The following is a 12,494-nucleotide window of genomic DNA, read 5'->3' as shown; positions in this document are numbered from 1 at the left end:
TTTGACTTCTAGGAGTGTCCTTTTGCATTTGGGCTGCTATAACAAAATACCACAGACCAGTAGCTTATAAACAACAGAAATTTATTTATCACGGTACTGGAGGGTGGAAGTTCAAGATTGGGATGCCACCATGGTCCAGTTCTGGCAAAAGCCCACTTCCTAAATGGTTGCTTTTTCACTGTAAACTTACATGGTGGAAGGGGCAAGGGATCTTTCTAGGGCCTCTTTTATGTTGGTAATATTCCCATTCATGAGAGCTCACCCTTATGACCTAATCATCTCCCAAAGCCTCACCTCCTAACGGCATCACAGTGGATATTAGTATTTTGATGTATGAATTGAGGGGGATTCAAATGTTCAGACCATAGCAGTCAGCCTGGAAGTCAGCCTTCCAACCTTCCAGAATGCCTGGAAGAAGGAATTAATTATAATAGAGAATACTCATACCTAACTTATAGAATAGTTGTAAAGAGTTAGAGAAACAGGACTTAAGGTCTTATCAGTGTCTGGCCAGTACAGACCTGAGTATTAGAATGCTTCTTTCCATGCTTCCTAAATTCTGCTTCTAATATGACATTAACCTAAACTACATGACTCTAAAAAACAAAATTGTATCCTAAAAAATATAACAACAGGAAGGAAAATGGAATATGGAAATAAGAAGGAAAATAAACTCATACAAATCCACATTATGTATAAGAGGTGTTGTCACTTCTGTATTTTAGAGTTATCTTAATGTACATGGAATAGGGGCAAAATTGTTGCCCCATTTCCATGGAGTCATTGTACCTTTAGTGACCTCTTGGGAATCTTCTTGGAGCGTTAACATCAGGATTGCCCATTAGCTGGATATCTGGGTTCTTCTTGTGTCTCCATCAAGATACATTCCCAGAGAAGGACAAAGCATGACAGATCTTCTGAAGAGAAGTAATATAGTAAAAGGAAGATATTGCTTCTAGTTCCTGACAAACTATTTTCTGTGTGGTCTTAGATAGAACATGTACCTTCTCCTAGCTACTGACTTATATTTAGATCATGTGATCTGAGTTGATCTTCTGGCAGGCCAAATATGGGTAGAAGCCATTTACCATCTTTTTTCCTAAGCATTCCTGTTATTGTTTAAATTCTCATACTCTAGTGTTACTGGAGGATTAAAAAAGTTAAACTATCTTATAAGAAATCTGGGACATTGCTGAAGCAGAGAGAAAAAGAGAATCCTTCAATGATTCTTTTTTTTAAAGATTTTTATTTATTTATTCATGAGAGACAGAGAGAGAGGCAGAGACACAGGCAGAGGGAGAAGCAGACTCCATGCAGGGAGCCCAACGTGGGACTCAATTCCAGGTCTCCAGGATCACACCCTGGGCTGAAAGCGGCACTAAACCACTGAGCCACCTGTGCTGCCCACCTTCAATGATTCTTAACATCCCTACTTTGAAAGGGCACACTCCATATACTCTCATATTTCATTAGCCCAGTTTAGTCACAAACTGATGTCAGTGAGGTGGAATCGTTGGGCCTCAGGGGTCAGCCAATTCATGTGACCACACGGCTAAGCTTCTTGATCTAAGGGGAAGGATTTGGTCACCATCATCTTCCCTAACAGAAGAAGTTGTTAGTATGTACTCATCAAGCCACAATGCCAAGCAAATATAAAACTATCACTTTCCAAATAGGAAGCTACTGGTTCATTGTGGGGATGGCAAGAGATAGAACCTCATATTAATCTTGCCACTTATCAGGCTCTGTGAGCCTGAACTTGGTCATCTGTGATATGAAACTCGTGATACCTTTCTCAAAATGCTGCTTAAGGAGCAAATGAGAAAATCTGTAAACTACATATGGAAAATAGTAGGGTTTCAACATATATCAATCCTGGCCCATCTGCCTCTTCCTCTTAGAGAAGAGATGACATTGACCTAAACCAAAAAGAATTACTGGCATAGAGAGCATCTGGAAAGTTAGTAGCAAAAGCTGAAATATATCCCCATAATGTATTTCCTTTTTTAAGAGAGAGAATACATGAGTAGGGAAGAGGGGCAGAGGAAGAGAGAATCTTCTTTTTTAAATATTTTATTTATTTATTCACGAGAGACACAGACATGCAGAGACATAGGCAGAAGGAGAAGCAGACTCCCTGCCAGGAGCCCGATGTGGGACTTGATCCCAGGACCCTGAGATCATGCCCCAAGCCAAAGGCAGAAGCTCAACCATTGAGCCACCCAGGAGTGCAGAGAGAGAATCTTAACCAGGCTTGATCTCATGACTTTGAGACCATGTCCTGATCCAAAATCAAGAGTATGATGCTTAACGGACTGAGCCCAGGTACCCAGGTACCTCATGTTTTTAAATGTATTTGCTTTGATGTCAGTTCTGAGTTATGGGATGAATTGCCTGTGGATGTTGGAGAAAGAGAAAAAAATCACTACAACTATTTCCTGTTAAAACATATTTTTACTGCCCCCTTTGTTTATTATCTATTTTGGCACTAGAAGAAGAGCAGTTTCCATTTGATTCTGAGGTAAATAGATAATACAGAGTAAAATAACATGGGTGCTGGACAGAAGACTGAAGTCAGGAGATCAGACACATCCCTGACTACAGAACCTTGAGTTAGTCACCCCGTGGGCTGGCCTCAGCCCTAATACCACAATGCTCTATAGTGGTGGCCCAACATTTGGGTCAGAAAACTCAGTTGAAATTTGAACACCATTGGTTGATGGTTGCATGACTTTTCTTTTTTCTTTTAAAGATTTTAGTTATTTGAGAGAGAGAGAGAGAGAGCATGAACAGAGGGAGAGAGGCAGAATTAAAGGAAGAAGCAGACTCCTCACTGAGCAGGGAGCTCCATGTGGGACTCGATCCCAGAACCATGAGATCATGATCTGGGCCAAAGCAGATGCTTAACCGACTGAGCCACCCAGGTGCCCTGACTTCTTTTTTATCTGAAACTCCAGGTGGCAGGCAGAATTCTAAGATGACCTCCATTGATCCTCACCCTTGTATAATCCACACTCTTCCATTTGAGTGTGGATAAAACAAAAAATATGAAGAGATACCACTTTTGTGATTGTATGCTATGTGGCAAAATGGAGATTATCTTGAGGGCCTGACCTTATCAGATGATCCCTTAAGCAGACAATTTTCTCTGGCTATTCATAAGAGGAGAAGTCAGAGATTCAAATTGCAAGAAATATACAACACACCATTGCTGGCTGGAGGATAATGGTAGCCATGTGACATGGAATTGGAGTAACCACTAGGTGTTAAGAGCACCCTGACAATTCTTTGATTGACAACCATCAAAGAATCAGGGACTGCAGTCTAAGAGCCACTAGAAAATGACTTCTGTCAGCAATAAGAATGATCTTGGAAGTGGAATTTTTCTCAGAGCTTCCAGAAAATAATTCAGTGGAGCTGATACTGACATTTTGATTCCAGTCTTGTGTGACTCTGAGCAAAGAACACAACATCTCATGCTGCACCAGACATATGACCTACACACCTGTAAGCTAATAAATGGATATAGCTTTCAGTCATGAGATTTCTGGTTGCACACCAATAGAAAATTAACACATTTTTGTTAAGTAAAATCTATATTCAATGTGTACACAATATATATGTGTGGATGCACACAAGAGCAAATGTATGTAGAGCAAATAATTAGAGGAAAAAAACCGCTGTGATAACCTTACTACTGCAAAGTAGAGTTGAAGGTTATGGGTATATTTATATTGGTATTTGAATGCATTTTCCACATTTTCTAAATGGATGATAGATTATTGTTAACCAGAGATAAAGTCCATTAGCAATTCATGTCAAATATGTTAGATTTCAGACATTTATTTTTTTTAGATTTCAGACTTTTTTTTGAAAGATTTTATTTACTTGATAGAGAGAGCACCAGTGCAGGGAGGGGTAGAGGGAGAGGGATAAGCAGACTCCCCACTCAGTGGGAAGCCTGATGCAGGGCCCCTTCCCAGGACTCTGATATCATGACCTGAATTGAAGTCAGACACTTAACTGACTGAGCCACCCAGGAGCCCCAGATTTCAGACATTTCAAAAGGTATACATGGTACTTAATTTTGTGTATCAACTTGACTGGGTCACAGGATGCCCAGTTATTTCTGGCTGTGTATGTGAGGGTGTTTCTATATGAAATTAGTATTTGAATTGGCAGATAGAGTAAAGCAAATTGCCCTCCCCAATGTGATGCCCAATGTGAGCATCATCCAATCCATTGAGGGCCTGACTAGAACAAAAAAGGCAGAGGAAAAGAAAATGTGCTGTGTTCCTGCCTGACTCTTTGAGATGAGAAATTCATCTTCTCCTTGCCCTTGAATTGGGATTTACACCACTGGCTCTCCTGGGCCTCCAGCTTGCAGACAGCAAATTATTGGACTTTTCAGCCTCCATATTCACACAAGCCAATAACTTATAATCTCATTCTAGATATTTGTATGTCTGTATCTGTAGGTCTGTATCTACATCATCTTTAACTATATCTGTCCTTTGGTTCTGTTTCTCTGAAGAACCCTGAGTAACCCATATGGCAAATACTACAATAGGGAAACATGTACATAACCAGGTTAAAAGTAAATCTTACAAAGAGTGGACATCACTGTGTAAATTCTCTGATTACCTCATTCCTAGAAAGAACTACTACCCAGAATTTGTTTTTATCATCCTCATGCTTTGTTCCACATTTCATTAGTTATGAATTCATCCCTAAACAAACATAATTCCTTTGCATATTTTAAACCCTAATTATATAAGTAATATATTTATATACATCTTATTGAAGTTTTTTTCATTGAAAATAGTGTTTCTGAGATTTCTCTAATAAGATGGCTTTGGAACTATTTTGATATTTTCAGCCATGCTACTACCATGATTGTGCTTGTACAAGTACTCAGGACTTTGCAGTCCAGACATAAGAATGCAATAGCTGAAAGGGTCTCACTTTCCTCTCTCATAGATGTTACAAAATGTCTCTGCAAAGAGGCTGTACCAATATGCACTCTCTCAGCAATGTCTGGAGATCTCATGGCTCCAGTTTCAGGTTAAACTTGATGCAGCATAAATTCAAAGTCACTGGTTAGTTTTTCTTGCAAAACTATAGAATTATTCAAGGCCATATTCTGAGCTATCAAGTGGGACCATTATGTTTACACATAGAAAAGCACATGTGAAGTATTTATCATTTATATTAAAAAAGGGGGGCACCTGGGTGGCTCAGTCTGTTAAGCATCTGCCTTTGGCTCAGGATCTCAGGGTCCTTGAATCAGGTCTCATGCCCATCTTCCTGCTCAGCAGGGAGTCTGCTTATTCCTCTCCCTCTTCTCCTCTCCCACCTTGTCCTCTCTCTCTCTCAAACAAACAAAATCTTTAAAAAAGAAAAAAGGGAAAAATGAAAAGTAATCTAACTTTCCAACAATAGGATTTCATATTAGCAAATATTAATAATGTGAATAATAATATCATTATACAAATCTGGATAAACAAGTGTTCTTATCTTATGGTTGGTTGGGATATATACTAGTAAAGAGATTTTAAATCTCAAATAGGTGGTGATTGTTTAAAATATTAAATGTTCAAGCTCTTTGACAAAGCAGTACCACTTGTGAGAATTATCCTGCAGATACACGTTGGGGAGGCCCCTGCCATCAATACACATATGTCCACACTGCTTAGGGCTGAGCTGACCACTACCCTAGCTGGCTCTGTGCCTTCTGACCCACTGACCCTGCATCATCCAACTTTAAGATTTTACTTATTTATTCATGACAGACAGACAGACAGACACACACACACACACACACAGAAAGAGAGAGAGAGAGGGAGGGAGAGAGGCAGAGACACAGGCAGAGGGAGAGGCAGGCTCCATGCAAGGAGCCCGACATGGGACTTGATCCCGGGACCCCAGGATCACACTCTGGGCTGAAGGCGGTGCTAAACCGCTGGGCCACCGGGGCTGCCCATGCATCATCCAACTTTGATCTGAACAGGACAATCTGTCATATGGCTGGATGCACAACCTCAATGGGCCAACCAAGGAGCAACCCCAAGTGTTGATATGGAACAGTGCTCATGTACCTTCTCCAGGAAGGATCTCTAGACCTCTTACGTCCCCTGTCTGGGAGAAGTCTCTCTTTTTGGCTCTCTCTGTCTTCAGAGACCTTCCCTGCCATAACAGTTACAAGTAACATAGTCTTTGTTGTCAGGTCGTTTTTATGAAGGGTAGAAGAGACATGGGCTTCAGACAGCTTTTGCTTCCAACCTCTTCAAAACCTCCCTGAGTCAAGGAGAAGGTGCATCAAGCCTGTTTCCCTGCTGCAGAGAGGGTAAACAGGAAAGACAGAGATTAACCACCTCATCAGTATGTGACCTGATATCTTCGCTAAAGGTGTGTCACCAGCAACTAAAAGTGCCCTAGATGCCAGGTTCCAACCCTGGCTCTGGTAGTAGACCTGGGGAGCAACCTCTTTGCCATGCATGTCTGCGCTCAGGAGCACGTGCTTTGGGATCATATGCATCCATAAAGAGAGGATAGTAGTACTTCACCACCAGTGTAGTCATAGGACTTCAAACATTTTAAATCCAGTCACTAACTTTAAGAATGTAGTGGTAGGTCCCCTCTAAACCATCTACTTCATTGTATTTGGGGTGCAAAGGTGCCAGAGCACCTGACTCTGGGGTCCCCAAACAGACTAGGTTCTGCTATTTGTCACTGACAAAATTCAAAGGCAGAAAGATGAGTGGTGGTAAAACAAGAAAGGAAATTATTTCAGTGATGCCAATACATGGAAGATAGTGGACTAAGTCTGAAAGACTATCTCCAAGGTGTTTAAAATACTTCCAGGTTTATTTAAGTGAAACTGCTTGAAAGTATAAAGTTGAACAGAAATAAACATGGCTGCATTAATGCTTTAGCGAAGCTCAATTTTAAAGTGACCTTTTTCCTCTCTTCCACAAAACTCCTCTCCTCCTTTCTTGACCTTTTGTTTCAGGAATCTGGTACCACCCTGAAGAAATGACAAATGAGGTTGGCAGCATACGCACAATTCCTGTCAAAACTGGCTAGATCCTGTATTTCTCTATAACCATCCCCAGCCCTTTTGGGGGGTGGGGGCGAGCTTGCAGGTTTGTTTTTAATAATAAATTTACTTTTTATTGGTGTTAAATTTGCCAACATACAGATTAACACCCAGTGCTCATCCCGTCAATTGCCCACCTCAGTGCCCGCCACCCAGTCACCCCCACCCCCCGCCCTCCTCTCCTTCCACCACCCCTAGTTCGTTTCCCAGAGTTAGGAGTCTTCCATATTCTGTCTCCCTTTCTGATATTTCCCACTTATTTTTTCTCCTTTCCCCTTTATTCCCTTTCACTATTATTTATATTCCCCAAATGAATGAGACCATATAATTTTTGTCCTTCTCCAATTGACTTATTTCACTCAGCATAGCTTGCAGTTTTGAAGGCCTTAGACTGCTGCAGCCTCCTTTGTCTGGCAAAGCAATAACACTATTGTTCCTCTTTATACCCAAATTCTCTGTTTGCATTACATATTTTGGCCTCAGAGCACAGAGGTCAATTTTCAACAACTTTATAAGGAAAATGTGGGGGCAAAGGTTGGTGGTACATGCAGACAGGGAACAAAGGTCAGGCTGATCATTGACTTGGGGTCAGTCACAGGTGAGGTCTTGCTGGCTCATGGAAGTCCTTATTGATTGAGTGGGTAGTTTCTGTTCTGATAAGGGGATGCTTTGCCCACAGGGTATTTTATCTGAGTTAAGAGATAAGCTGAAAAGAAGAACTTAATAAATTAGAAAGTACAGACTGAGGTCAAAATGGAGGGAGTCGAAGTTCTCTTTCATCATAAATAGTAGCTGCCTTTTTCTTCCTGGATCAGGGTACTTCTGTGGCATTTTGATCTGCTTTCTCAGCCAGGGGCATATTAGAATCACCGTGATGAACTTTTTCTAAAGCTTCACTTGAAATTCCCTTTTGGTGGAAACCGTACTTCTGTGTCAAAGGCCACTCAAGTTATTAAACCATTATAAAATGTCCGAACACCATATGCTGCAAAATTTCTTTTGCATGTGAGGGGTCAATATTTTGTTCTATTCAAAACTTCATCTACTTTGCTCAAAGTCAACCTATTTAAATGTTAATATCATTTAAAAACACTTTCACAGAAATAATGGAATAATTTTTTTAATTTTTATTTATTTATGATAGTCACACACACAGAGAGAGAGAGAGAGAGAGGCAGAGACATAGGCAGAGGGAGAAGCAGGCTCCATGCACCAGGAGCCCAACGTGGGATTCGATCTCGGGTCTCCAGGATCGCGCCCTGGGCCAAAGGCAGGCGCCAAACCGCTGCGCCACCCAGGGATCCCTGGAATAATTTTTAACTAGATATCTGGGCACCATGCCCAGTCATGTTGACACATGAAATTAACCATCACACTTGCACTTAAAAAATTATTTGTTGAGGGGCACCTGGGTGGCTCAGTGGTTGAGAGCATTTGCCTTTGGCTCAGGTTGTGATCCCAGGGTCCTGGGATCGAGTCTCCCATCAGGCTCCCTGCAGGGAGCCTGCTTCTCCCTCTGACTATGTCTCTGCCTCTATCTTTGTGTCTCTCATGAATAAATAAATAAAATCTTTAAAAAATTATTTGTTGATTTTCTGGAATTCAAATTTAACTAGTCCTGTGTTTTATCTGATAACCCTACACATGGAGAGCTCTGTGGAGAACATCCAAAGTGTTCCACTCAACAGCCCCTGTGAGCTTGGGCCAGCACCAATCTTCATTCATGTGAATGAGCTCTCTTGGAAGTTCCAGCTGAGAGGTGCCTCCAGATGACTGCAACCCCATTTAACAGACATCATACAGAACAGACTGAGCCCAGTCAACCCATACAATCCTGAAAAATAATATTGTTTTGGAATGTTTGCTAAGCAGACATGAATATTCAAAGTATTATTATTTTGGTGAATGTTCCCTTTTTTTCTGTGTTCTGTTATCATTGGATAAGATAGGGATTCTCTTATTCTTGAAGGATTGGTGGGACTTTGTTATAGTTTTGCCTATAGTTTGTGTGGTGGTTTTTGTGTAGGAGTACATTTCCAAGCATTTCATCAGTTCCTTCATGAGGGGATTTCCAAGGGAAATTTTTACTGTATATGGCATTCACACTAGTCTTGGAAATTGGAAAATAATTTCATAATAATTATGAAATCACAAGAATTAAGATACCAAAAAAGTGTTGCTATAAGATGTTACATGAGCGAAAGCCTCAGAGGTTGGGTTTTGGATATTCATTCAGGACAAAGGGTATTTATTCACTTTGAGAAGTGTTTCTCAAAGTAGGTGTCCTGAAACACTTTCTCCTGCTACTGGGATTGCCTTTGGCAGGAAGCTACTCTGTTTGAGTACACAAAAACAGGACTCCTTTACCAGACAGCAGATAGATCAGCACTGCAGTCTGTGGCATCTATGACTGTCTCAATGCAGCACTGCTGAGTGGATCAGTCTGTCCACTTCTGGAGCTCATTAATGGGAAATTCACTTGCCAGCAAATCGAAGCCACTCTCTCTAAGATCACTTTTATAAGGAATATAGTTGATGTATTATTCTCCTTATTCTTTTTTTTTTCATATTCCCTAGTTGGTCTACAGCTCAGACATGGAGCAGGGGTGTATTTACAGGGAGCAATAAAGACACAAGCATTTTGAAGAAAAAATAAAGGAATAATTGGTGAGCCAGTGAGACACAGAAAATGGACAAGAGCTGTGGGCCAATTGTAAGACCCATCCCTGAGGGCAGAGTAAGACATGTGCTCCAAAAAGACAACTTGCTATAAGAGTTTTGGAGGGAGAAGGTCTGAGCTGTACAATCCCTTTTCTCCTACTAACCTCACCAATTAGGTAAGTCATCCCAGTAAAAGAGAGTGACTATGTAGAGGGCCTGGAAGTGTTTTGGTCATGAATGTCCCTCCACTTGGAAGAGAACATTAGGAATGGTGGATAAGAATTCCCCAGGATAGCACAATTGACTAGGTTTCTTCCTACTAAATGACTATATTATCCTAGGCCTGCCTCCTAGAAATAATTCTGACATTTCTTCTTCTTTTTTTTAAGATAGATTTATTTATTTATTTATTTATTTATTTATTTATTTATTTATTTATTATAGACAGAGAGAGAGAGAGAGAGAGGCAGAGACACAGGAGGAGGGAGAAGCAGGCTCCATGTCAGGAGCCCGATGTGGGACTCAACCGGGGACTCCAGGATCGCACCCTGGGCCAAAGGCAGGCGCTAAGCCGCTGAGCCACCCAGGGATCCCAATTCTGACATTTCTTGAATGACATTAGTACGTATGTATCTAGATCATTCAGTCACAAGATAATAGACAATTTCTTAGTTTTCTGGTGCAAAAGGCTAACAGCTTAGCGTGGCCTGGATTTTACATGTTCTCCCTCCAGAGGGTAGCTCATCTCCAAGAACCCTAGGATACTTCCATGGGATTCTGTGTATTGATAATACCCCCTGCTGTCTCCTTAATGCAAATGAAATTCCCGAAGATAGGGGCATTCTTGTTTCATCAACCCGGGCAGATTTCCACCAACTGCCTGGGTCCCAGTGTAGTGCCTCTAATTACTATGTTTTCTCAAGTGCTGGCCTGAAGAGAGAAGGTGTTTTGCTTTCAGCAAAGGGCCAATGGGTGGAGTCATGCGTGGAGACATTTCCAGTGTGGAAGACGAGCCCACTTCGCGATTGCCGTAGAAACCTAACATCGGTGTGGCTACCATGATGACTTTTTAATAGAGACAGACGTGCCCTGGGGGATCAGGTAGGTCCCGCCTTCACGTGTTTGGGACTCAGCTGAGAGCATGAGTCTCCGCGGTGGAGGCTGAGCCACCATGGAGTGCGGGGAGACAAAGGGATCCAGACTCGAGTCTCCTCTTTCCCACTTTGGGGCTTGGTTCCCCAGCAGTCTTTTAGGTCAAAGTCATTGGAGTCCCTCCCGATGGCAGTGAATGTCGGCAGTGAATGTCGGTCCTGCTCTCCCAGGGTGTCCTGGGGCTGCATTCCTCTCAATGCAGGGGCGCGGGAAGAAGACGGGTAAGGAGTCTGAGCCCCAGCTTTTCCCCCTGTAAAATGATGTTAAGAATGCTTATAATTCACGGGATCGCTGAGAACATTTAGTGATACACATAAACAAGCTCATGGCCATGTGGTTATTACGGGATCATGAAAACCTGAATGAATTCAGGACACTTCTTATTCCTTTTCAACCTTTTAATGAGGGTTTAGACGAGAAAAGGAGAGAGAGAGTGAACGAGAGAGCCCCGGTGAGAAGTCTATTGTAACATCTGGTTGTTAGGATCAGTACCTAATTTTATCACTGTCGTCCATAACCTAGAGCCTAGCATGGTGCTGGGCGCATAGTTACTTAAGTAAAGCGACCTGATTTTGCTGGATCTGTTTCTTCTTGCGCAGCTCTTCATGCAGCTGACAGGGATCATATCAGATGTCTGAAGGTGGCAGGTTCTGAGAATCTGTGTCCAGCTGGCTGCTGAAGCTTCTACTTCAAGGTTCAAGGGCAGCAGTTCTCAGGAGACCCCAACACTGCACATCTTTGGCAGGATCTTATTTTTGGCTCAGGTGAGTTCATGGATGCAATAAAAGCATGTTGTGGGATAGCTTCTGTGAGGTTCACAAACTAGCCCAAAAGTAGAGAATCTACTTTGATCTCATCATGAGAGAAGGTTGAATGTCATTACATCAGCAACTACATGCTTTGCAGTTGCTCTGAGGCCCCTTTTAGAAATGCTTTGTTTGCAAGCAATGAATTGTTTAGCCTGAGGAAGGATCTTTATGTTTAACATGGATGTACCTAAAGTTACATATACTTTTCTGACAGTATAATAATCAGTGATTTCCCTGTATCTCTCAGATGGGTGTTGAAATGTGCCATTGGTTCACAGGTCTTCCTATCAATTGAAATTGTAATATGGATTCTTCCATGCTCATCATGTTTTTAACCATCATATAATGAAATATTTTAAGAAGCCAGGAATTTTTCAAGTGTTAGCTAAAATATCAGTTACAAGAATTTTTGTACTTCAAAAATATTAATTACCCTGTAGCTTGACCTGTTTAAATGTCATTATTATTCCGTTTCCAGGACATAACATTTTCAGTTCTGTACTGCAGAGCCTCCCTACCTCTCTCACTGTACTATCCCCAAGCACAAATAGTTCCTGTTACCATAGATTTATAGATTTAAGTTTTATTCTTTTTGGGGGGATCTGGCTTTGTTCATTCATGGTATTTATTTTTAGATTTATTCATTTAGTTGCATATGTCAATAGTTCATTCTTTTATTGCTTAGTAGTATTCTAGTGTGTGAATGTACTACAATTTGTTTTATCCATTGACCTGTTGATAGTTATTTCACCTATTGATATATGTTTTTCAAT

The sequence above is a fragment of the Canis aureus genome, chromosome X (genome assembly GCF_053574225.1).
Source record: "Canis aureus isolate CA01 chromosome X, VMU_Caureus_v.1.0, whole genome shotgun sequence".
NCBI lineage: Eukaryota > Metazoa > Chordata > Mammalia > Carnivora > Canidae > Canis > Canis aureus.
The sequence above is the reverse complement of the archived record's forward strand: the minus strand, read 5'-3'. Positions refer to the sequence as shown.